Source organism: Pelobates fuscus, chromosome 2 (genome assembly GCF_036172605.1).
Source record: "Pelobates fuscus isolate aPelFus1 chromosome 2, aPelFus1.pri, whole genome shotgun sequence".
Classification (NCBI taxonomy): domain Eukaryota; kingdom Metazoa; phylum Chordata; class Amphibia; order Anura; family Pelobatidae; genus Pelobates; species Pelobates fuscus.
Genome location: NC_086318.1, coordinates 18,039,855 through 18,065,238, shown reverse-complemented (window position 1 = coordinate 18,065,238; position 25,384 = coordinate 18,039,855). Strand labels below are relative to the sequence as shown.

The following is a 25,384-nucleotide window of genomic DNA, read 5'->3' as shown; positions in this document are numbered from 1 at the left end:
TTGCTCTCACAATGTCTAAATGCTTTTTCAGAGGTTACGGCATCCTCTGCTTTCAAATGCAGCTATGGTTCTTTATCTGCATGCAAATGTAGGTGGAGCCAGCTTCTCCCTTTCAAAATGCACAGAGAAAGGTGTGACAGCAGCAGAGTGGCGCAGCGGAAGCGTGCTGGGCCCATAACCCAGAGGTCGATGGATCGAAACCATCCTCTGCTAAGCAATTTGTTTTTGTTCAAATTTGTAATTCCGTTGGCAATCAAATCCCCAAACCTTAAGAGAAATTCACTTTTCCATGGGTTTTCACTGCTTTCGTTATGTTACCATCCACATCTGAGGTTTTATTGGTTTTAAGTCAATCGATGATAGCTTGCCTGTTAATTTCAAGAAAAATTGCACTTTCTGACCACTCTGTCAACATGTCTGTGTGACGTAACAGATTTCCAAACATTTCTATAGAGATCTCCTTTACGTCCTCACTTAACATGTTTAATGAATGTCTTTGGGGTTGTTATTTGTTTTCTTCTATACAATCTGTAGCCTCCGTTTGAATGTAATGTGTTGTTGCAGAAACATTAAAGCTAATTTTACTCTTTGCTGCTGTTTTTCTTTCCTTTTTTTTCTGTTTGGTTAGCGCATGCTTTGCCCATTCCATGTTAAAAATGAATCATCCCAGAGTGGAGTTGATCACCAAACTTTCCGTGCCCATCAAACGTTGCTAAGCTTGATGCAGTGAGGCATTAAAGTCGATTGCTTGTATTTGGACTGTTAACTCCGAGTGAAATGGCACTTTCTGATCATCTGGCACGTCCGTGCGTGTCTTCAAGTTTCAAAACACTTTCCTTAAAAAATTGTCTTCCAACGCTTTTAACATGCTTGTATGATATTTCTCTATTCCGTTTGCAGCCAGCCGTCTTCAATGTTTTTGCTGTTGTTTTTGATGTTTTTGTGGGAAAGATGAGGATTTTCATATTTTTTTGCTTATTGGTTAGCAAATGCTTTGCCCCTCCTGCATTGAAAAAGGAATGGTCCCGGAGTGGGGTTTCAACAGCACGCTTCGGGCGCTCATCACATGCTGATATGAGAAATGCAATGTGTTTGAAATTGCAGACACTTTCCCAATGAATGACGATGGATAGGAGCAGTCCCCTGTTCAGGTTCCCTTTGATCGAGCCCAATTTTCTGGCCAATCGGTTGACAACGGAATGAAGAATGAACTTCCTGTTCACTTCTGATGATGTTTTACGTGCTTTTGATGAAGTTTCAATTGGAAAGCACCGTCATAGATATGACGTCACCCTTCCTTTTAAACATGGTTTTGTGAAGGGTCTCCACCTATGTTAATCAATTTGCAGTCACCGTATTTGCGTTTGAAAGGTAACTATTTTGTGCTCCTTTTTTGCTTCTCGGTTAAAAAAACTCAAGTGTCTCAAAACGTCCCTGGGTGGGCTTGAACCACCAACCTTTCGGTTAACAGCCGAACGCGCTAACCAATTGCGCCACAGAGACTAAGCACGTGAGGCGAGAGAGCTACGTGGACTAACAAGATTTTGCTCTCACAATGTCTAAATGCTTTTTCAGAGGTTACGGCATCCTCTGCTTTCAAATGCAGCTATGGTTCTTTATCTGCATGCAAATGTAGGTGGAGCCAGCTTCTCCCTTTCAAAATGCACAGAGAAAGGTGTGACAGCAGCAGAGTGGCGCAGCGGAAGCGTGCTGGGCCCATAACCCAGAGGTCGATGGATCGAAACCATCCTCTGCTAAGCAATTTGTTTTTGTTCAAATTTGTAATTCCGTTGGCAATCAAATCCCCAAACCTTAAGAGAAATTCACTTTTCCATGGGTTTTCACTGCTTTCGTTATGTTACCATCCACATCTGAGGTTTTATTGGTTTTAAGTCAATCGATGATAGCTTGCCTGTTAATTTCAAGAAAAATTGCACTTTCTGACCACTCTGTCAACATGTCTGTGTGACGTAACAGATTTCCAAACATTTCTATAGAGATCTCCTTTACGTCCTCACTTAACATGTTTAATGAATGTCTTTGGGGTTGTTATTTGTTTTCTTCTATACAATCTGTAGCCTCCGTTTGAATGTAATGTGTTGTTGCAGAAACATTAAAGCTAATTTTACTCTTTGCTGCTGTTTTTCTTTCCTTTTTTTTCTGTTTGGTTAGCGCATGCTTTGCCCATTCCATGTTAAAAATGAATCATCCCAGAGTGGAGTTGATCACCAAACTTTCCGTGCCCATCAAACGTTGCTAAGCTTGATGCAGTGAGGCATTAAAGTCGATTGCTTGTATTTGGACTGTTAACTCCGAGTGAAATGGCACTTTCTGATCATCTGGCACGTCCGTGCGTGTCTTCAAGTTTCAAAACACTTTCCTTAAAAAATTGTCTTCCAACGCTTTTAACATGCTTGTATGATATTTCTCTATTCCGTTTGCAGCCAGCCGTCTTCAATGTTTTTGCTGTTGTTTTTGATGTTTTTGTGGGAAAGATGAGGATTTTCATATTTTTTTGCTTATTGGTTAGCAAATGCTTTGCCCCTCCTGCATTGAAAAAGGAATGGTCCCGGAGTGGGGTTTCAACAGCACGCTTCGGGCGCTCATCACATGCTGATATGAGAAATGCAATGTGTTTGAAATTGCAGACACTTTCCCAATGAATGACGATGGATAGGAGCAGTCCCCTGTTCAGGTTCCCTTTGATCGAGCCCAATTTTCTGGCCAATCGGTTGACAACGGAATGAAGAATGAACTTCCTGTTCACTTCTGATGATGTTTTACGTGCTTTTGATGAAGTTTCAATTGGAAAGCACCGTCATAGATATGACGTCACCCTTCCTTTTAAACATGGTTTTGTGAAGGGTCTCCACCTATGTTAATCAATTTGCAGTCACCGTATTTGCGTTTGAAAGGTAACTATTTTGTGCTCCTTTTTTGCTTCTCGGTTAAAAAAACTCAAGTGTCTCAAAACGTCCCTGGGTGGGCTTGAACCACCAACCTTTTGGTTAACAGCCGAACGTGCTAACCAATTGCGCCACAGAGACTAAGCACGTGAGGCGAGAGAGCTACGTGGACTAACAAGATTTTGCTCTCACAATGTCTAAATGCTTTTTCAGAGGTTACAGCATCCTCTGCTTTCAAATGCAGCTATGGTTCTTTATCTGCATGCAAATGTAGGTGGAGCCAGCTTCTCCCTTTCAAAATGCACAGAGAAAGGTGTGACAGCAGCAGAGTGGCGCAGCGGAAGCGTGCTGGGCCCATAACCCAGAGGTCGATGGATCGAAACCATCCTCTGCTAAGCAATTTGTTTTTGTTCAAATTTGTAATTCCGTTGGCAATCAAATCCCCAAACCTTAAGAGAAATTCACTTTTCCATGGGTTTTCACTGCTTTCGTTATGTTACCATCCACATCTGAGGTTTTATTGGTTTTAAGTCAATCGATGATAGCTTGCCTGTTAATTTCAAGAAAAATTGCACTTTCTGACCACTCTGTCAACATGTCTGTGTGACGTAACAGATTTCCAAACATTTCTATAGAGATCTCCTTTACGTCCTCACTTAACATGTTTAATGAATGTCTTTGGGGTTGTTATTTGTTTTCTTCTATACAATCTGTAGCCTCCGTTTGAATGTAATGTGTTGTTGCAGAAACATTAAAGCTAATTTTACTCTTTGCTGCTGTTTTTCTTTCCTTTTTTTTCTGTTTGGTTAGCGCATGCTTTGCCCATTCCATGTTAAAAATGAATCATCCCAGAGTGGAGTTGATCACCAAACTTTCCGTGCCCATCAAACGTTGCTAAGCTTGATGCAGTGAGGCATTAAAGTCGATTGCTTGTATTTGGACTGTTAACTCCGAGTGAAATGGCACTTTCTGATCATCTGGCACGTCCGTGCGTGTCTTCAAGTTTCAAAACACTTTCCTTAAAAAATTGTCTTCCAACGCTTTTAACATGCTTGTATGATATTTCTCTATTCCGTTTGCAGCCAGCCGTCTTCAATGTTTTTGCTGTTGTTTTTGATGTTTTTGTGGGAAAGATGAGGATTTTCATATTTTTTTGCTTATTGGTTAGCAAATGCTTTGCCCCTCCTGCATTGAAAAAGGAATGGTCCCGGAGTGGGGTTTCAACAGCACGCTTCGGGCGCTCATCACATGCTGATATGAGAAATGCAATGTGTTTGAAATTGCAGACACTTTCCCAATGAATGACGATGGATAGGAGCAGTCCCCTGTTCAGGTTCCCTTTGATCGAGCCCAATTTTCTGGCCAATCGGTTGACAACGGAATGAAGAATGAACTTCCTGTTCACTTCTGATGATGTTTTACGTGCTTTTGATGAAGTTTCAATTGGAAAGCACCGTCATAGATATGACGTCACCCTTCCTTTTAAACATGGTTTTGTGAAGGGTCTCCACCTATGTTAATCAATTTGCAGTCACCGTATTTGCGTTTGAAAGGTAACTATTTTGTGCTCCTTTTTTGCTTCTCGGTTAAAAAAACTCAAGTGTCTCAAAACGTCCCTGGGTGGGCTTGAACCACCAACCTTTCGGTTAACAGCCGAACGCGCTAACCAATTGCGCCACAGAGACTAAGCACGTGAGGCGAGAGAGCTACGTGGACTAACAAGATTTTGCTCTCACAATGTCTAAATGCTTTTTCAGAGGTTACGGCATCCTCTGCTTTCAAATGCAGCTATGGTTCTTTATCTGCATGCAAATGTAGGTGGAGCCAGCTTCTCCCTTTCAAAATGCACAGAGAAAGGTGTGACAGCAGCAGAGTGGCGCAGCGGAAGCGTGCTGGGCCCATAACCCAGAGGTCGATGGATCGAAACCATCCTCTGCTAAGCAATTTGTTTTTGTTCAAATTTGTAATTCCGTTGGCAATCAAATCCCCAAACCTTAAGAGAAATTCACTTTTCCATGGGTTTTCACTGCTTTCGTTATGTTACCATCCACATCTGAGGTTTTATTGGTTTTAAGTCAATCGATGATAGCTTGCCTGTTAATTTCAAGAAAAATTGCACTTTCTGACCACTCTGTCAACATGTCTGTGTGACGTAACAGATTTCCAAACATTTCTATAGAGATCTCCTTTACGTCCTCACTTAACATGTTTAATGAATGTCTTTGGGGTTGTTATTTGTTTTCTTCTATACAATCTGTAGCCTCCGTTTGAATGTAATGTGTTGTTGCAGAAACATTAAAGCTAATTTTACTCTTTGCTGCTGTTTTTCTTTCCTTTTTTTTCTGTTTGGTTAGCGCATGCTTTGCCCATTCCATGTTAAAAATGAATCATCCCAGAGTGGAGTTGATCACCAAACTTTCCGTGCCCATCAAACGTTGCTAAGCTTGATGCAGTGAGGCATTAAAGTCGATTGCTTGTATTTGGACTGTTAACTCCGAGTGAAATGGCACTTTCTGATCATCTGGCACGTCCGTGCGTGTCTTCAAGTTTCAAAACACTTTCCTTAAAAAATTGTCTTCCAACGCTTTTAACATGCTTGTATGATATTTCTCTATTCCGTTTGCAGCCAGCCGTCTTCAATGTTTTTGCTGTTGTTTTTGATGTTTTTGTGGGAAAGATGAGGATTTTCATATTTTTTTGCTTATTGGTTAGCAAATGCTTTGCCCCTCCTGCATTGAAAAAGGAATGGTCCCGGAGTGGGGTTTCAACAGCACGCTTCGGGCGCTCATCACATGCTGATATGAGAAATGCAATGTGTTTGAAATTGCAGACACTTTCCCAATGAATGACGATGGATAGGAGCAGTCCCCTGTTCAGGTTCCCTTTGATCGAGCCCAATTTTCTGGCCAATCGGTTGACAACGGAATGAAGAATGAACTTCCTGTTCACTTCTGATGATGTTTTACGTGCTTTTGATGAAGTTTCAATTGGAAAGCACCTTCATAGATATGACGTCACCCTTCCTTTTAAACATTGTTTTGTGAAGGGTCTCCACCTATGTTAATCAATTTGCAGTCACCGTATTTGCGTTTGAAAGGTAACTATTTTGTGCTCCTTTTTTGCTTCTCGGTTAAAAAAACTCAAGTGTCTCAAAACGTCCCTGGGTGGGCTTGAACCACCAACCTTTCAGTTAACAGCCGAACGCGCTAACCAATTGCACCACAGAGACTACGCACGTGAGGCGAGAGAGCTACGTGGACTAACAAGATTTTGCTCTCACAATGTCTAAATGCTTTTTCAGAGGTTACGGCATCCTCTGCTTTCAAATGCAGCTATGGTTCTTTATCTGCATGCAAATGTAGGTGGAGCCAGCTTCTCCCTTTCAAAATGCACAGAGAAAGGTGTGACAGCAGCAGAGTGGCGCAGCGGAAGTGTTCTGGGCCCATAACCCAGAGGTCGATGGATCGAAACCATCCTCTGCTAAGCAATTTGTTTTTGTTCAAATTTGTAATTCCGTTGGCAATCAAATCCCCAAACCTTAAGAGAAATTCACTTTTCCATGGGTTTTCACTGCTTTCGTTATGTTACCATCCACATCTGAGGTTTTATTGGTTTTAAGTCAATCGATGATAGCTTGCCTGTTAATTTCAAGAAAAATTGCACTTTCTGACCACTCTGTCAACATGTCTGTGTGACGTAACAGATTTCCAAACATTTCTATAGAGATCTCCTTTACGTCCTCACTTAACATGTTTAATGAATGTCTTTGGGGTTGTTATTTGTTTTCTTCTATACAATCTGTAGCCTCCGTTTGAATGTAATGTGTTGTTGCAGAAACATTAAAGCTAATTTTACTCTTTGCTGCTGTTTTTCTTTCCTTTTTTTTCTGTTTGGTTAGCGCATGCTTTGCCCATTCCATGTTAAAAATGAATCATCCCAGAGTGGAGTTGATCACCAAACTTTCCGTGCCCATCAAACGTTGCTAAGCTTGATGCAGTGAGGCATTAAAGTCGATTGCTTGTATTTGGACTGTTAACTCCGAGTGAAATGGCACTTTCTGATCATCTGGCACGTCCGTGCGTGTCTTCAAGTTTCAAAACACTTTCCTTAAAAAATTGTCTTCCAACGCTTTTAACATGCTTGTATGATATTTCTCTATTCCGTTTGCAGCCAGCCGTCTTCAATGTTTTTGCTGTTGTTTTTGATGTTTTTGTGGGAAAGATGAGGATTTTCATATTTTTTTGCTTATTGGTTAGCAAATGCTTTGCCCCTCCTGCATTGAAAAAGGAATGGTCCCGGAGTGGGGTTTCAACAGCACGCTTCGGGCGCTCATCACATGCTGATATGAGAAATGCAATGTGTTTGAAATTGCAGACACTTTCCCAATGAATGACGATGGATAGGAGCAGTCCCCTGTTCAGGTTCCCTTTGATCGAGCCCAATTTTCTGGCCAATCGGTTGACAACGGAATGAAGAATGAACTTCCTGTTCACTTCTGATGATGTTTTACGTGCTTTTGATGAAGTTTCAATTGGAAAGCAACGTCATAGATATGACGTCAACCTTCCTTTTAAACATGGTTTTGTGAAGGGTCTCCACCTATGTTAATCAATTTGCAGTCACCGTCTTTGCGTTTGAAAGGTAACTATTTTGTGCTCCTTTTTTGCTTCTCGGTTAACAAAACTCAAGTGTCTCAAAACGTCCCTGGGTGGGCTTGAACCACCAACCTTTCGGTTAACAGCCGAACGCGCTAACCAATTGCGCCACAGAGACTAAGCACGTGAGGCGAGAGAGCTACGTGGACTAACAAGATTTTGCTCTCACAATGTCTAAATGCTTTTTCAGAGGTTACGGCATCCTCTGCTTTCAAATGCAGCTATGGTTCTTTATCTGCATGCAAATGTAGGTGGAGCCAGCTTCTCCCTTTCAAAATGCACAGAGAAAGGTGTGACAGCAGCAGAGTGGCGCAGCGGAAGCGTGCTGGGCCCATAACCCAGAGGTCGATGGATCGAAACCATCCTCTGCTAAGCAATTTGTTTTTGTTCAAATTTGTAATTCCGTTGGCAATCAAATCCCCAAACCTTAAGAGAAATTCACTTTTCCATGGGTTTTCACTGCTTTCGTTATGTTACCATCCACATCTGAGGTTTTATTGGTTTTAAGTCAATCGATGATAGCTTGCCTGTTAATTTCAAGAAAAATTGCACTTTCTGACCACTCTGTCAACATGTCTGTGTGACGTAACAGATTTCCAAACATTTCTATAGAGATCTCCTTTACGTCCTCACTTAACATGTTTAATGAATGTCTTTGGGGTTGTTATTTGTTTTCTTCTATACAATCTGTAGCCTCCGTTTGAATGTAATGTGTTGTTGCAGAAACATTAAAGCTAATTTTACTCTTTGCTGCTGTTTTTCTTTCCTTTTTTTTCTGTTTGGTTAGCGCATGCTTTGCCCATTCCATGTTAAAAATGAATCATCCCAGAGTGGAATTGATCACCAAACTTTCCGTGCCCATCAAACGTTGCTAAGCTTGATGCAGTGAGGCATTAAAGTCGATTGCTTGTATTTGGACTGTTAACTCCGAGTGAAATGGCACTTTCTGATCATCTGGCACGTCCGTGCGTGTCTTCAAGTTTCAAAACACTTTCCTTAAAAAATTGTCTTCCAACGCTTTTAACATACTTGTATGATATTTCTCTATTCCGTTTGCAGCCAGCCGTCTTCAATGTTTTTGCTGTTGTTTTTGATGTTTTTGTGGGAAAGATGAGGATTTTCATATTTTTTTGCTTATTGGTTAGCAAATGCTTTGCCCCTCCTGCATTGAAAAAGGAATGGTCCCGGAGTGGGGTTTCAACAGCACGCTTCGGGCGCTCATCACATGCTGATATGAGAAATGCAATGTGTTTGAAATTGCAGACACTTTCCCAATGAATGACGATGGATAGGAGCAGTCCCCTGTTCAGGTTCCCTTTGATCGAGCCCAATTTTCTGGCCAATCGGTTGACAACGGAATGAAGAATGAACTTCCTGTTCACTTCTGATGATGTTTTACGTGCTTTTGATGAAGTTTCAATTGGAAAGCACCGTCATAGATATGACGTCACCCTTCCTTTTAAACATGGTTTTGTGAAGGGTCTCCACCTATGTTAATCAATTTGCAGTCACCGTCTTTGCGTTTGAAAGGTAACTATTTTGTGCTCCTTTTTTGCTTCTCGGTTAAAAAAACTCAAGTGTCTCAAAACGTCCCTGGGTGGGCTTGAACCACCAACCTTTCGGTTAACAGCCGAACGCGCTAACCAATTGCGCCACAGAGACTAAGCACGTGAGGCGAGAGAGCTACGTGGACTAACAAGATTTTGCTCTCACAATGTCTAAATGCTTTTTCAGAGGTTACGGCATCCTCTGCTTTCAAATGCAGCTATGGTTCTTTATCTGCATGCAAATGTAGGTGGAGCCAGCTTCTCCCTTTCAAAATGCACAGAGAAAGGTGTGACAGCAGCAGAGTGGCGCAGCGGAAGCGTGCTGGGCCCATAACCCAGAGGTCGATGGATCGAAACCATCCTCTGCTAAGCAATTTGTTTTTGTTCAAATTTGTAATTCCGTTGGCAATCAAATCCCCAAACCTTAAGAGAAATTCACTTTTCCATGGGTTTTCACTGCTTTCGTTATGTTACCATCCACATCTGAGGTTTTATTGGTTTTAAGTCAATCGATGATAGCTTGCCTGTTAATTTCAAGAAAAATTGCACTTTCTGACCACTCTGTCAACATGTCTGTGTGACGTAACAGATTTCCAAACATTTCTATAGAGATCTCCTTTACGTCCTCACTTAACATGTTTAATGAATGTCTTTGGGGTTGTTATTTGTTTTCTTCTATACAATCTGTAGCCTCCGTTTGAATGTAATGTGTTGTTGCAGAAACATTAAAGCTAATTTTACTCTTTGCTGCTGTTTTTCTTTCCTTTTTTTTCTGTTTGGTTAGCGCATGCTTTGCCCATTCCATGTTAAAAATGAATCATCCCAGAGTGGAGTTGATCACCAAACTTTCCGTGCCCATCAAACGTTGCTAAGCTTGATGCAGTGAGGCATTAAAGTCGATTGCTTGTATTTGGACTGTTAACTCCGAGTGAAATGGCACTTTCTGATCATCTGGCACGTCCGTGCGTGTCTTCAAGTTTCAAAACACTTTCCTTAAAAAATTGTCTTCCAACGCTTTTAACATACTTGTATGATATTTCTCTATTCCGTTTGCAGCCAGCCGTCTTCAATGTTTTTGCTGTTGTTTTTGATGTTTTTGTGGGAAAGATGAGGATTTTCATATTTTTTTGCTTATTGGTTAGCAAATGCTTTGCCCCTCCTGCATTGAAAAAGGAATGGTCCCGGAGTGGGGTTTCAACAGCACGCTTCGGGCGCTCATCACATGCTGATATGAGAAATGCAATGTGTTTGAAATTGCAGACACTTTCCCAATGAATGATGATGGATAGGAGCAGTCCCCTGTTCAGGTTCCCTTTGATCGAGCCCAATTTTCTGGCCAATCGGTTGACAACGGAATGAAGAATGAACTTCCTGTTCACTTCTGATGATGTTTTACGTGCTTTTGATGAAGTTTCAATTGGAAAGCACCGTCATAGATATGACGTCACCCTTCCTTTTAAACATGGTTTTGTGAAGGGTCTCCACCTATGTTAATCAATTTGCAGTCACCGTCTTTGCGTTTGAAAGGTAACTATTTTGTGCTCCTTTTTTGCTTCTCGGTTAAAAAAACTCAAGTGTCTCAAAACGTCCCTGGGTGGGCTTGAACCACCAACCTTTCGGTTAACAGCCGAACGCGCTAACCAATTGCGCCACAGAGACTAAGCATGTGAGGCGAGAGAGCTACGTGGACTAACAAGATTTTGCTCTCACAATGTCTAAATGCTTTTTCAGAGGTTACGGCATCCTCTGCTTTCAAATGCAGCTATGGTTCTTTATCTGCATGCAAATGTAGGTGGAGCCAGCTTCTCCCTTTCAAAATGCACAGAGAAAGGTGTGACAGCAGCAGAGTGGCGCAGCGGAAGCGTGCTGGGCCCATAACCCAGAGGTCGATGGATCGAAACCATCCTCTGCTAAGCAATTTGTTTTTGTTCAAATTTGTAATTCCGTTGGCAATCAAATCCCCAAACCTTAAGAGAAATTCACTTTTCCATGGGTTTTCACTGCTTTCGTTATGTTACCATCCACATCTGAGGTTTTATTGGTTTTAAGTCAATCGATGATAGCTTGCCTGTTAATTTCAAGAAAAATTGCACTTTCTGACCACTCTGTCAACATGTCTGTGTGACGTAACAGATTTCCAAACATTTCTATAGAGATCTCCTTTACGTCCTCACTTAACATGTTTAATGAATGTCTTTGGGGTTGTTATTTGTTTTCTTCTATACAATCTGTAGCCTCCGTTTGAATGTAATGTGTTGTTGCAGAAACATTAAAGCTAATTTTACTCTTTGCTGCTGTTTTTCTTTCCTTTTTTTTCTGTTTGGTTAGCGCATGCTTTGCCCATTCCATGTTAAAAATGAATCATCCCAGAGTGGAGTTGATCACCAAACTTTCCGTGCCCATCAAACGTTGCTAAGCTTGATGCAGTGAGGCATTAAAGTCGATTGCTTGTATTTGGACTGTTAACTCCGAGTGAAATGGCACTTTCTGATCATCTGGCACGTCCGTGCGTGTCTTCAAGTTTCAAAACACTTTCCTTAAAAAATTGTCTTCCAACGCTTTTAACATACTTGTATGATATTTCTCTATTCCGTTTGCAGCCAGCCGTCTTCAATGTTTTTGCTGTTGTTTTTGATGTTTTTGTGGGAAAGATGAGGATTTTCATATTTTTTTGCTTATTGGTTAGCAAATGCTTTGCCCCTCCTGCATTGAAAAAGGAATGGTCCCGGAGTGGGGTTTCAACAGCACGCTTCGGGCGCTCATCACATGCTGATATGAGAAATGCAATGTGTTTGAAATTGCAGACACTTTCCCAATGAATGATGATGGATAGGAGCAGTCCCCTGTTCAGGTTCCCTTTGATCGAGCCCAATTTTCTGGCCAATCGGTTGACAACGGAATGAAGAATGAACTTCCTGTTCACTTCTGATGATGTTTTACGTGCTTTTGATGAAGTTTCAATTGGAAAGCACCTTCATAGATATGACGTCACCCTTCCTTTTAAACATGGTTTTGTGAAGGGTCTCCACCTATGTTAATCAATTTGCAGTCACCGTCTTTGCGTTTGAAAGGTAACTATTTTGTGCTCCTTTTTTGCTTCTCGGTTAAAAAAACTCAAGTGTCTCAAAACGTCCCTGGGTGGGCTTGAACCACCAACCTTTCGGTTAACAGCCGAACGCGCTAACCAATTGCGCCACAGAGACTAAGCACGTGAGGCGAGAGAGCTACGTGGACTAACAAGATTTTGCTCTCACAATGTCTAAATGCTTTTTCAGAGGTTACGGCATCCTCTGCTTTCAAATGCAGCTATGGTTCTTTATCTGCATGCAAATGTAGGTGGAGCCAGCTTCTCCCTTTCAAAATGCACAGAGAAAGGTGTGACAGCAGCAGAGTGGCGCAGCGGAAGCGTGCTGGGCCCATAACCCAGAGGTCGATGGATCGAAACCATCCTCTGCTAAGCAATTTGTTTTTGTTCAAATTTGTAATTCCGTTGGCAATCAAATCCCCAAACCTTAAGAGAAATTCACTTTTCCATGGGTTTTCACTGCTTTCGTTATGTTACCATCCACATCTGAGGTTTTATTGGTTTTAAGTCAATCGATGATAGCTTGCCTGTTAATTTCAAGAAAAATTGCACTTTCTGACCACTCTGTCAACATGTCTGTGTGACGTAACAGATTTCCAAACATTTCTATAGAGATCTCCTTTACGTCCTCACTTAACATGTTTAATGAATGTCTTTGGGGTTGTTATTTGTTTTCTTCTATACAATCTGTAGCCTCCGTTTGAATGTAATGTGTTGTTGCAGAAACATTAAAGCTAATTTTACTCTTTGCTGCTGTTTTTCTTTCCTTTTTTTTCTGTTTGGTTAGCGCATGCTTTGCCCATTCCATGTTAAAAATGAATCATCCCAGAGTGGAATTGATCACCAAACTTTCCGTGCCCATCAAACGTTGCTAAGCTTGATGCAGTGAGGCATTAAAGTCGATTGCTTGTATTTGGACTGTTAACTCCGAGTGAAATGGCACTTTCTGATCATCTGGCACGTCCGTGCGTGTCTTCAAGTTTCAAAACACTTTCCTTAAAAAATTGTCTTCCAACGCTTTTAACATACTTGTATGATATTTCTCTATTCCGTTTGCAGCCAGCCGTCTTCAATGTTTTTGCTGTTGTTTTTGATGTTTTTGTGGGAAAGATGAGGATTTTCATATTTTTTTGCTTATTGGTTAGCAAATGCTTTGCCCCTCCTGCATTGAAAAAGGAATGGTCCCGGAGTGGGGTTTCAACAGCACGCTTCGGGCGCTCATCACATGCTGATATGAGAAATGCAATGTGTTTGAAATTGCAGACACTTTCCCAATGAATGACGATGGATAGGAGCAGTCCCCTGTTCAGGTTCCCTTTGATCGAGCCCAATTTTCTGGCCAATCGGTTGACAACGGAATGAAGAATGAACTTCCTGTTCACTTCTGATGATGTTTTACGTGCTTTTGATGAAGTTTCAATTGGAAAGCACCGTCATAGATATGACGTCACCCTTCCTTTTAAACATGGTTTTGTGAAGGGTCTCCACCTATGTTAATCAATTTGCAGTCACCGTCTTTGCGTTTGAAAGGTAACTATTTTGTGCTCCTTTTTTGCTTCTCGGTTAAAAAAACTCAAGTGTCTCAAAACGTCCCTGGGTGGGCTTGAACCACCAACCTTTCGGTTAACAGCCGAACGCGCTAACCAATTGCGCCACAGAGACTAAGCACGTGAGGCGAGAGAGCTACGTGGACTAACAAGATTTTGCTCTCACAATGTCTAAATGCTTTTTCAGAGGTTACGGCATCCTCTGCTTTCAAATGCAGCTATGGTTCTTTATCTGCATGCAAATGTAGGTGGAGCCAGCTTCTCCCTTTCAAAATGCACAGAGAAAGGTGTGACAGCAGCAGAGTGGCGCAGCGGAAGCGTGCTGGGCCCATAACCCAGAGGTCGATGGATCGAAACCATCCTCTGCTAAGCAATTTGTTTTTGTTCAAATTTGTAATTCCGTTGGCAATCAAATCCCCAAACCTTAAGAGAAATTCACTTTTCCATGGGTTTTCACTGCTTTCGTTATGTTACCATCCACATCTGAGGTTTTATTGGTTTTAAGTCAATCGATGATAGCTTGCCTGTTAATTTCAAGAAAAATTGCACTTTCTGACCACTCTGTCAACATGTCTGTGTGACGTAACAGATTTCCAAACATTTCTATAGAGATCTCCTTTACGTCCTCACTTAACATGTTTAATGAATGTCTTTGGGGTTGTTATTTGTTTTCTTCTATACAATCTGTAGCCTCCGTTTGAATGTAATGTGTTGTTGCAGAAACATTAAAGCTAATTTTACTCTTTGCTGCTGTTTTTCTTTCCTTTTTTTTCTGTTTGGTTAGCGCATGCTTTGCCCATTCCATGTTAAAAATGAATCATCCCAGAGTGGAGTTGATCACCAAACTTTCCGTGCCCATCAAACGTTGCTAAGCTTGATGCAGTGAGGCATTAAAGTCGATTGCTTGTATTTGGACTGTTAACTCCGAGTGAAATGGCACTTTCTGATCATCTGGCACGTCCGTGCGTGTCTTCAAGTTTCAAAACACTTTCCTTAAAAAATTGTCTTCCAACGCTTTTAACATACTTGTATGATATTTCTCTATTCCGTTTGCAGCCAGCCGTCTTCAATGTTTTTGCTGTTGTTTTTGATGTTTTTGTGGGAAAGATGAGGATTTTCATATTTTTTTGCTTATTGGTTAGCAAATGCTTTGCCCCTCCTGCATTGAAAAAGGAATGGTCCCGGAGTGGGGTTTCAACAGCACGCTTCGGGCGCTCATCACATGCTGATATGAGAAATGCAATGTGTTTGAAATTGCAGACACTTTCCCAATGAATGATGATGGATAGGAGCAGTCCCCTGTTCAGGTTCCCTTTGATCGAGCCCAATTTTCTGGCCAATCGGTTGACAACGGAATGAAGAATGAACTTCCTGTTCACTTCTGATGATGTTTTACGTGCTTTTGATGAAGTTTCAATTGGAAAGCACCGTCATAGATATGACGTCACCCTTCCTTTTAAACATGGTTTTGTGAAGGGTCTCCACCTATGTTAATCAATTTGCAGTCACCGTCTTTGCGTTTGAAAGGTAACTATTTTGTGCTCCTTTTTTGCTTCTCGGTTAAAAAAACTCAAGTGTCTCAAAACGTCCCTGGGTGGGCTTGAACCACCAACCTTTCGGTTAACAGCCGAACGCGCTAACCAATTGCGCCACAGAGACTAAGCATGTGAGGCGAGAGAGCTACGTGGACTAACAAGATTTTGCTCTCACAATGTCTAAATGCTTTTTCAGAGGTTACGGCATCCTCTGCTTTCAAATGCAGCTATGGTTCTTTATCTGCATGCAAATGTAGGTGGAGCCAGCTTCTCCCTTTCAAAATGCACAGAGAAAGGTGTGACAGCAGCAGAGTGGCGCAGCGGAAGCGTGCTGGGCCCATAACCCAGAGGTCGATGGATCGAAACCATCCTCTGCTAAGCAATTTGTTTTTGTTCAAATTTGTAATTCCGTTGGCAATCAAATCCCCAAACCTTAAGAGAAATTCACTTTTCCATGGGTTTTCACTGCTTTCGTTATGTTACCATCCACATCTGAGGTTTTATTGGTTTTAAGTCAATCGATGATAGCTTGCCTGTTAATTTCAAGAAAAATTGCACTTTCTGACCACTCTGTCAACATGTCTGTGTGACGTAACAGATTTCCAAACATTTCTATAGAGATCTCCTTTACGTCCTCACTTAACATGTTTAATGAATGTCTTTGGGGTTGTTATTTGTTTTCTTCTATACAATCTGTAGCCTCCGTTTGAATGTAATGTGTTGTTGCAGAAACATTAAAGCTAATTTTACTCTTTGCTGCTGTTTTTCTTTCCTTTTTTTTCTGTTTGGTTAGCGCATGCTTTGCCCATTCCATGTTAAAAATGAATCATCCCAGAGTGGAGTTGATCACCAAACTTTCCGTGCCCATCAAACGTTGCTAAGCTTGATGCAGTGAGGCATTAAAGTCGATTGCTTGTATTTGGACTGTTAACTCCGAGTGAAATGGCACTTTCTGATCATCTGGCACGTCCGTGCGTGTCTTCAAGTTTCAAAACACTTTCCTTAAAAAATTGTCTTCCAACGCTTTTAACATACTTGTATGATATTTCTCTATTCCGTTTGCAGCCAGCCGTCTTCAATGTTTTTGCTGTTGTTTTTGATGTTTTTGTGGGAAAGATGAGGATTTTCATATTTTTTTGCTTATTGGTTAGCAAATGCTTTGCCCCTCCTGCATTGAAAAAGGAATGGTCCCGGAGTGGGGTTTCAACAGCACGCTTCGGGCGCTCATCACATGCTGATATGAGAAATGCAATGTGTTTGAAATTGCAGACACTTTCCCAATGAATGATGATGGATAGGAGCAGTCCCCTGTTCAGGTTCCCTTTGATCGAGCCCAATTTTCTGGCCAATCGGTTGACAACGGAATGAAGAATGAACTTCCTGTTCACTTCTGATGATGTTTTACGTGCTTTTGATGAAGTTTCAATTGGAAAGCACCTTCATAGATATGACGTCACCCTTCCTTTTAAACATGGTTTTGTGAAGGGTCTCCACCTATGTTAATCAATTTGCAGTCACCGTCTTTGCGTTTGAAAGGTAACTATTTTGTGCTCCTTTTTTGCTTCTCGGTTAAAAAAACTCAAGTGTCTCAAAACGTCCCTGGGTGGGCTTGAACCACCAACCTTTCGGTTAACAGCCGAACGCGCTAACCAATTGCGCCACAGAGACTAAGCACGTGAGGCAAGAGAGCTACGTGGACTAACAAGATTTTGCTCTCACAATGTCTAAATGCTTTTTCAGAGGTTACGGCATCCTCTGCTTTCAAATGCAGCTATGGTTCTTTATCTGCATGCAAATGTAGGTGGAGCCAGCTTCTCCCTTTCAAAATGCACAGAGAAAGGTGTGACAGCAGCAGAGTGGCGCAGCGGAAGCGTGCTGGGCCCATAACCCAGAGGTCGATGGATCGAAACCATCCTCTGCTAAGCAATTTGTTTTTGTTCAAATTTGTAATTCCGTTGGCAATCAAATCCCCAAACCTTAAGAGAAATTCACTTTTCCATGGGTTTTCACTGCTTTCGTTATGTTACCATCCACATCTGAGGTTTTATTGGTTTTAAGTCAATCGATGATAGCTTGCCTGTTAATTTCAAGAAAAATTGCACTTTCTGACCACTCTGTCAACATGTCTGTGTGACGTAACAGATTTCCAAACATTTCTATAGAGATCTCCTTTACGTCCTCACTTAACATGTTTAATGAATGTCTTTGGGGTTGTTATTTGTTTTCTTCTATACAATCTGTAGCCTCCGTTTGAATGTAATGTGTTGTTGCAGAAACATTAAAGCTAATTTTACTCTTTGCTGCTGTTTTTCTTTCCTTTTTTTTCTGTTTGGTTAGCGCATGCTTTGCCCATTCCATGTTAAAAATGAATCATCCCAGAGTGGAGTTGATCACCAAACTTTCCGTGCCCATCAAACGTTGCTAAGCTTGATGCAGTGAGGCATTAAAGTCGATTGCTTGTATTTGGACTGTTAACTCCGAGTGAAATGGCACTTTCTGATCATCTGGCACGTCCGTGCGTGTCTTCAAGTTTCAAAACACTTTCCTTAAAAAATTGTCTTCCAATTTTAACATGCTTGTATGATATTTCTCTATTCCGTTTGCAGCCAGCCGTCTTCAATGTTTTTGCTGTTGTTTTTGATGTTTTTGTGGGAAAGATGAGGATTTTCATATTTTTTTGCTTATTGGTTAGCAAATGCTTTGCCCCTCCTGCATTGAAAAAGGAATGGTCCCGGAGTGGGGTTTCAACAGCACGCTTCGGGCGCTCATCACATGCTGATATGAGAAATGCAATGTGTTTGAAATTGCAGACACTTTCCCAATGAATGACGATGGATAGGAGCAGTCCCCTGTTCAGGTTCCCTTTGATCGAGCCCAATTTTCTGGCCAATCGGTTGACAACGGAATGAAGAATGAACTTCCTGTTCACTTCTGATGATGTTTTACGTGCTTTTGATGAAGTTTCAATTGGAAAGCACCGTCATAGATATGACGTCACCCTTCCTTTTAAACATGGTTTTGTGAAGGGTCTCCACCTATGTTAATCAATTTGCAGTCACCGTATTTGCGTTTGAAAGGTTTTTTTGTGCTCCTTTTTTGCTTCTCGGTTAAAAAAACTCAAGTGTCTCAAAACGTCCCTGGGTGGGCTTGAACCACCAACCTTTCGGTTAACAGCCGAACGCGCTAACCAATTGCGCCACAGAGACTAAGCACGTGAGATGAGAGAGCTACGTGGACTAACAAGATTTTGCTCTCACAATGTCTAAATGCTTTTTCAGAGGTTACGGCATCCTCTGCTTTCAAATGCAGCTATAGTTCTTTATCTGCATGCAAATGTAGGTGGAGCCAGCTTCTCCCTTTCAAAATGCACAGAGAAAGGTGTGACAGCAGCAGAGTGGCGCAGCGGAAGCGTGCTGGGCCCATAACCCAGAGGTCGATGGATCGAAACCATCCTCTGCTAAGCAATTTGTTTTTGTTCAAATTTGTAATTCCGTTGGCAATCAAATCCCCAAACCTTAAGAGAAATTCACTTTTCCATGGGTTTTCACTGCTTTCGTTATGTTACCATCCACATCTGAGGTTTTATTGGTTTTAAGTCAATCGATGATAGCTTGCCTGTTAATTTCAAGAAAAATTGCACTTTCTGACCACTCTGTCAACATGTCTGTGTGACGTAACAGATTTCCAAACATTTCTATAGAGATCTCCTTTACGTCCTCACTTAACATGTTTAATGAATGTCTTTGGGGTTGTTATTTGTTTTCTTCTATACAATCTGTAGCCTCCGTTTGAATGTAATGTGTTGTTGCAGAAACATTAAAGCTAATTTTACTCTTTGCTGCTGTTTTTCTTTCCTTTTTTTTCTGTTTGGTTAGCGCATGCTTTGCCCATTCCATGTTAAAAATGAATCATCCCAGAGTGGAGTTGATCACCAAACTTTCCGTGCCCATCAAACGTTGCTAAGCTTGATGCAGTGAGGCATTAAAGTCGATTGCTTGTATTTGGACTGTTAACTCCGAGTGAAATGGCACTTTCTGATCATCTGGCACGTCCGTGCGTGTCTTCAAGTTTCAAAACACTTTCCTTAAAAAATTGTCTTCCAATTTTAACATGCTTGTATGATATTTCTCTATTCCGTTTGCAGCCAGCCGCCTTCAATGTTTTTGCTGTTGTTTTTGATGTTTTTGTGGGAAAGATGAGGATTTTCATATTTTTTTGCTTATTGGTTAGCAAATGCTTTGCCCCTCCTGCATTGAAAAAGGAATGGTCCCGGAGTGGGGTTTCAACAGCACGCTTCGGGCGCTCATCACATGCTGATATGAGAAATGCAATGTGTTTGAAATTGCAGACACTTTCCCAATGAATGACGATGGATAGGAGCAGTCCCCTGTTCAGGTTCCCTTTGATCGAGCCCAATTTTCTGGCCAATCGGTTGACAACGGAATGAAGAATGAACTTCCTGTTCACTTCTGATGATGTTTTACGTGCTTTTGATGAAGTTTCAATTGGAAAGCACCGTCATAGATATGACGTCACCCTTCCTTTTAAACATGGTTTTGTGAAGGGTCTCCACCTATGTTAATCAATTTGCAGTCACCGTCTTTGCGTTTGAAAGGTAACTATTTTGTGCTCCTTTTTTGCTTCTCGGTTAAAAAAACTCAAGTGTCTCAAAACGTCCCTGGGTGGGCTTGAACCACCAACCTTTCGGTTAACAGCCGAACGCGCTAACCAATTGCGCCACAGAGACTAAGCACGTGAGGCGAGAGAGCTACGTGGACTAACAAGATTTTGCTCTCACAATGTCTAAATGCTTTTTCAGAGGTTACGGCATCCTCTGCTTTCAAATGCAGCTATGGTTCTTTATCTGCATGCAAATGTAGGTGGAGCCAGCTTCTCCCTTTCAAAATGCACAGAGAAAGGTGTGACAGCAGCAGAGTGGCGCAGCGGAAGCGTGCTGGGCCCATAACCCAGAGGTCGATGGATCGAAACCATCCTCTGCTAAGCAATTTGTTTTTGTTCAAATTTGTAATTCCGTTGGCAATCAAATCCCCAAACCTTAAGAGAAATTCACTTTTCCATGGGTTTTCACTGCTTTCGTTATGTTACCATCCACATCTGAGGTTTTATTGGTTTTAAGTCAATCGATGATAGCTTGCCTGTTAATTTCAAGAAAAATTGCACTTTCTGACCACTCTGTCAACATGTCTGTGTGACGTAACAGATTTCCAAACATTTCTATAGAGATCTCCTTTACGTCCTCACTTAACATGTTTAATGAATGTCTTTGGGGTTGTTATTTGTTTTCTTCTATACAATCTGTAGCCTCCGTTTGAATGTAATGTGTTGTTGCAGAAACATTAAAGCTAATTTTACTCTTTGCTGCTGTTTTTCTTTCCTTTTTTTTCTGTTTGGTTAGCGCATGCTTTGCCCATTCCATGTTAAAAATGAATCATCCCAGAGTGGAGTTGATCACCAAACTTTCCGTGCCCATCAAACGTTGCTAAGCTTGATGCAGTGAGGCATTAAAGTCGATTGCTTGTATTTGGACTGTTAACTCCGAGTGAAATGGCACTTTCTGATCATCTGGCACGTCCGTGCGTGTCTTCAAGTTTCAAAACACTTTCCTTAAAAAATTGTCTTCCAACGCTTTTAACATACTTGTATGATATTTCTCTATTCCGTTTGCAGCCAGCCGTCTTCAATGTTTTTGCTGTTGTTTTTGATGTTTTTGTGGGAAAGATGAGGATTTTCATATTTTTTTGCTTATTGGTTAGCAAATGCTTTGCCCCTCCTGCATTGAAAAAGGAATGGTCCCGGAGTGGGGTTTCAACAGCACGCTTCGGGCGCTCATCACATGCTGATATGAGAAATGCAATGTGTTTGAAATTGCAGACACTTTCCCAATGAATGATGATGGATAGGAGCAGTCCCCTGTTCAGGTTCCCTTTGATCGAGCCCAATTTTCTGGCCAATCGGTTGACAACGGAATGAAGAATGAACTTCCTGTTCACTTCTGATGATGTTTTACGTGCTTTTGATGAAGTTTCAATTGGAAAGCACCGTCATAGATATGACGTCACCCTTCCTTTTAAACATGGTTTTGTGAAGGGTCTCCACCTATGTTAATCAATTTGCAGTCACCGTCTTTGCGTTTGAAAGGTAACTATTTTGTGCTCCTTTTTGCTTCTCGGTTAAAAAAACTCAAGTGTCTCAAAACGTCCCTGGGTGGGCTTGAACCACCAACCTTTCGGTTAACAGCCGAACGCGCTAACCAATTGCGCCACAGAGACTAAGCATGTGAGGCGAGAGAGCTACGTGGACTAACAAGATTTTGCTCTCACAATGTCTAAATGCTTTTTCAGAGGTTACGGCATCCTCTGCTTTCAAATGCAGCTATGGTTCTTTATCTGCATGCAAATGTAGGTGGAGCCAGCTTCTCCCTTTCAAAATGCACAGAGAAAGGTGTGACAGCAGCAGAGTGGCGCAGCGGAAGCGTGCTGGGCCCATAACCCAGAGGTCGATGGATCGAAACCATCCTCTGCTAAGCAATTTGTTTTTGTTCAAATTTGTAATTCCGTTGGCAATCAAATCCCCAAACCTTAAGAGAAATTCACTTTTCCATGGGTTTTCACTGCTTTCGTTATGTTACCATCCACATCTGAGGTTTTATTGGTTTTAAGTCAATCGATGATAGCTTGCCTGTTAATTTCAAGAAAAATTGCACTTTCTGACCACTCTGTCAACATGTCTGTGTGACGTAACAGATTTCCAAACATTTCTATAGAGATCTCCTTTACGTCCTCACTTAACATGTTTAATGAATGTCTTTGGGGTTGTTATTTGTTTTCTTCTATACAATCTGTAGCCTCCGTTTGAATGTAATGTGTTGTTGCAGAAACATTAAAGCTAATTTTACTCTTTGCTGCTGTTTTTCTTTCCTTTTTTTTCTGTTTGGTTAGCGCATGCTTTGCCCATTCCATGTTAAAAATGAATCATCCCAGAGTGGAGTTGATCACCAAACTTTCCGTGCCCATCAAACGTTGCTAAGCTTGATGCAGTGAGGCATTAAAGTCGATTGCTTGTATTTGGACTGTTAACTCCGAGTGAAATGGCACTTTCTGATCATCTGGCACGTCCGTGCGTGTCTTCAAGTTTCAAAACACTTTCCTTAAAAAATTGTCTTCCAACGCTTTTAACATACTTGTATGATATTTCTCTATTCCGTTTGCAGCCAGCCGTCTTCAATGTTTTTGCTGTTGTTTTTGATGTTTTTGTGGGAAAGATGAGGATTTTCATATTTTTTTGCTTATTGGTTAGCAAATGCTTTGCCCCTCCTGCATTGAAAAAGGAATGGTCCCGGAGTGGGGTTTCAACAGCACGCTTCGGGCGCTCATCACATGCTGATATGAGAAATGCAATGTGTTTGAAATTGCAGACACTTTCCCAATGAATGATGATGGATAGGAGCAGTCCCCTGTTCAGGTTCCCTTTGATCGAGCCCAATTTTCTGGCCAATCGGTTGACAACGGAATGAAGAATGAACTTCCTGTTCACTTCTGATGATGTTTTACGTGCTTTTGATGAAGTTTCAATTGGAAAGCACCTTCATAGATATGACGTCACCCTTCCTTTTAAACATGGTTTTGTGAAGGGTCTCCACCTATGTTAATCAATTTGCAGTCACCGTCTTTGCGTTTGAAAGGTAACTATTTTGTGCTCCTTTTTTGCTTCTCGGGTTTCAACAGCACGCTTCGGGCGCTCATCACATGCTGATATGAGAAATGCAATGTGTTTGAAATTGCAGACACTTTCCCAATGAATGACGATGGATAGGAGCAGTCCCCTGTTCAGGTTCCCTTTGATCGAGCCCAATTTTCTGGCCAATCGGTTGACAACGGAATGAAGAATGAACTTCCTGTTCACTTCTGATGATGTTTTACGTGCTTTTGATGAAGTTTCAATTGGAAAGCACCGTCATAGATATGACGTCACCCTTCCTTTTAAACATGGTTTTGTGAAGGGTCTCCACCTATGTTAATCAATTTGCAGTCACCGTCTTTGCGTTTGAAAGGTAACTATTTTGTGCTCCTTTTTTGCTTCTCGGTTAAAAAAACTCAAGTGTCTCAAAACGTCCCTGGGTGGGCTTGAACCACCAACCTTTCGGTTAACAGCCGAACGCGCTAACCAATTGCGCCACAGAGACTAAGCACGTGAGGCGAGAGAGCAACGTGGACTAACAAGATTTTGCTCTCACAATGTCTAAATGCTTTTTCAGAGGTTACGGCATCCTCTGCTTTCAAATGCAGCTATGGTTCTTTATCTGCATGCAAATGTAGGTGGAGCCAGCTTCTCCCTTTCAAAATGCACAGAGAAAGGTGTGACAGCAGCAGAGTGGCGCAGCGGAAGCGTGCTGGGCCCATAACCCAGAGGTCGATGGATCGAAACCATCCTCTGCTAAGCAATTTGTTTTTGTTCAAATTTGTAATTCCGTTGGCAATCAAATCCCCAAACCTTAAGAGAAATTCACTTTTCCATGGGTTTTCACTGCTTTCGTTATGTTACCATCCACATCTGAGGTTTTATTGGTTTTAAGTCAATCGATGATAGCTTGCCTGTTAATTTCAAGAAAAATTGCACTTTCTGACCACTCTGTCAACATGTCTGTGTGACGTAACAGATTTCCAAACATTTCTATAGAGATCTCCTTTACGTCCTCACTTAACATGTTTAATGAATGTCTTTGGGGTTGTTATTTGTTTTCTTCTATACAATCTGTAGCCTCCGTTTGAATGTAATGTGTTGTTGCAGAAACATTAAAGCTAATTTTACTCTTTGCTGCTGTTTTTCTTTCCTTTTTTTTCTGTTTGGTTAGCGCATGCTTTGCCCATTCCATGTTAAAAATGAATCATCCCAGAGTGGAGTTGATCACCAAACTTTCCGTGCCCATCAAACGTTGCTAAGCTTGATGCAGTGAGGCATTAAAGTCGATTGCTTGTATTTGGACTGTTAACTCCGAGTGAAATGGCACTTTCTGATCATCTGGCACGTCCGTGCGTGTCTTCAAGTTTCAAAACACTTTCCTTAAAAAATTGTCTTCCAATTTTAACATGCTTGTATGATATTTCTCTATTCCGTTTGCAGCCAGCCGCCTTCAATGTTTTTGCTGTTGTTTTTGATGTTTTTGTGGGAAAGATGAGGATTTTCATATTTTTTTGCTTATTGGTTAGCAAATGCTTTGCCCCTCCTGCATTGAAAAAGGAATGGTCCCGGAGTGGGGTTTCAACAGCACGCTTCGGGCGCTCATCACATGCTGATATGAGAAATGCAATGTGTTTGAAATTGCAGACACTTTCCCAATGAATGACGATGGATAGGAGCAGTCCCCTGTTCAGGTTCCCTTTGATCGAGCCCAATTTTCTGGCCAATCGGTTGACAACGGAATGAAGAATGAACTTCCTGTTCACTTCTGATGATGTTTTACGTGCTTTTGATGAAGTTTCAATTGGAAAGCACCGTCATAGATATGACGTCACCCTTCCTTTTAAACATGGTTTTGTGAAGGGTCTCCACCTATGTTAATCAATTTGCAGTCACCGTCTTTGCGTTTGAAAGGTAACTATTTTGTGCTCCTTTTTTGCTTCTCGGTTAAAAAAACTCAAGTGTCTCAAAACGTCCCTGGGTGGGATTGAACCACCAACCTTTCGGTTAACAGCCGAACGCGCTAACCAATTGCGCCACAGAGACTAAGCACGTGAGGCGAGTGGCGAGAGGCGACCGGCGAGAGGCGAGAGAGCTACGTGGACTAACAAGATTTTGCTCTCACAATGTCTAAATGCTTTTTCAGAGGTTACGGCATCCTCTGCTTTCAAATGCAGCTATGGTTCTTTATCTGCATGCAAATGTAGGTGGAGCCAGCTTCTCCCTTTCAAAATGCACAGAGAAAGGTGTGACAGCAGCAGAGTGGCGCAGCGGAAGCGTGCTGGGCCCATAACCCAGAGGTCGATGGATCGAAACCATCCTCTGCTAAGCAATTTGTTTTTGTTCAAATTTGTAATTCCGTTGGCAATCAAATCCCCAAACCTTAAGAGAAATTCACTTTTCCATGGGTT

At 41.6% G+C, this 25,384-nt stretch overlaps 14 non-coding genes across 14 annotated transcripts; all 14 read right to left on the bottom strand.

The window, feature by feature from the left end:
* Positions 1-1,429: 1,429 nt before the first annotated feature.
* TRNAN-GUU (transfer RNA asparagine (anticodon GUU)) lies at positions 1,430-1,503 on the bottom strand. The gene has a single exon. It is a non-coding gene; the product is annotated as a tRNA-Asn (tRNA).
* A 3,014-nt stretch (positions 1,504-4,517) lies between these two features.
* TRNAN-GUU (transfer RNA asparagine (anticodon GUU)) lies at positions 4,518-4,591 on the bottom strand. The gene has a single exon. It is a non-coding gene; the product is annotated as a tRNA-Asn (tRNA).
* A 3,014-nt stretch (positions 4,592-7,605) lies between these two features.
* On the bottom strand, positions 7,606-7,679 carry TRNAN-GUU (transfer RNA asparagine (anticodon GUU)). Its single transcript has one exon. It is a non-coding gene; the product is annotated as a tRNA-Asn (tRNA).
* Positions 7,680-9,149: 1,470 nt separating this feature from the next.
* TRNAN-GUU (transfer RNA asparagine (anticodon GUU)) lies at positions 9,150-9,223 on the bottom strand. Its single transcript has one exon. It is a non-coding gene; the product is annotated as a tRNA-Asn (tRNA).
* A 1,470-nt stretch (positions 9,224-10,693) lies between these two features.
* Positions 10,694-10,767, bottom strand: TRNAN-GUU (transfer RNA asparagine (anticodon GUU)). Its single transcript has one exon. It is a non-coding gene; the product is annotated as a tRNA-Asn (tRNA).
* Positions 10,768-12,237: 1,470 nt separating this feature from the next.
* Positions 12,238-12,311, bottom strand: TRNAN-GUU (transfer RNA asparagine (anticodon GUU)). The gene has a single exon. It is a non-coding gene; the product is annotated as a tRNA-Asn (tRNA).
* A 1,470-nt stretch (positions 12,312-13,781) lies between these two features.
* On the bottom strand, positions 13,782-13,855 carry TRNAN-GUU (transfer RNA asparagine (anticodon GUU)). The gene has a single exon. It is a non-coding gene; the product is annotated as a tRNA-Asn (tRNA).
* A 1,470-nt stretch (positions 13,856-15,325) lies between these two features.
* On the bottom strand, positions 15,326-15,399 carry TRNAN-GUU (transfer RNA asparagine (anticodon GUU)). The gene has a single exon. It is a non-coding gene; the product is annotated as a tRNA-Asn (tRNA).
* Positions 15,400-16,869: 1,470 nt separating this feature from the next.
* TRNAN-GUU (transfer RNA asparagine (anticodon GUU)) lies at positions 16,870-16,943 on the bottom strand. The gene has a single exon. It is a non-coding gene; the product is annotated as a tRNA-Asn (tRNA).
* Positions 16,944-18,407: 1,464 nt separating this feature from the next.
* TRNAN-GUU (transfer RNA asparagine (anticodon GUU)) lies at positions 18,408-18,481 on the bottom strand. Its single transcript has one exon. It is a non-coding gene; the product is annotated as a tRNA-Asn (tRNA).
* Positions 18,482-19,948: 1,467 nt separating this feature from the next.
* On the bottom strand, positions 19,949-20,022 carry TRNAN-GUU (transfer RNA asparagine (anticodon GUU)). Its single transcript has one exon. It is a non-coding gene; the product is annotated as a tRNA-Asn (tRNA).
* Positions 20,023-21,491: 1,469 nt separating this feature from the next.
* On the bottom strand, positions 21,492-21,565 carry TRNAN-GUU (transfer RNA asparagine (anticodon GUU)). Its single transcript has one exon. It is a non-coding gene; the product is annotated as a tRNA-Asn (tRNA).
* Positions 21,566-23,404: 1,839 nt separating this feature from the next.
* Positions 23,405-23,478, bottom strand: TRNAN-GUU (transfer RNA asparagine (anticodon GUU)). The gene has a single exon. It is a non-coding gene; the product is annotated as a tRNA-Asn (tRNA).
* A 1,467-nt stretch (positions 23,479-24,945) lies between these two features.
* Positions 24,946-25,019, bottom strand: TRNAN-GUU (transfer RNA asparagine (anticodon GUU)). Its single transcript has one exon. It is a non-coding gene; the product is annotated as a tRNA-Asn (tRNA).
* Between the last annotated feature and the right edge of the window lie 365 nt (positions 25,020-25,384).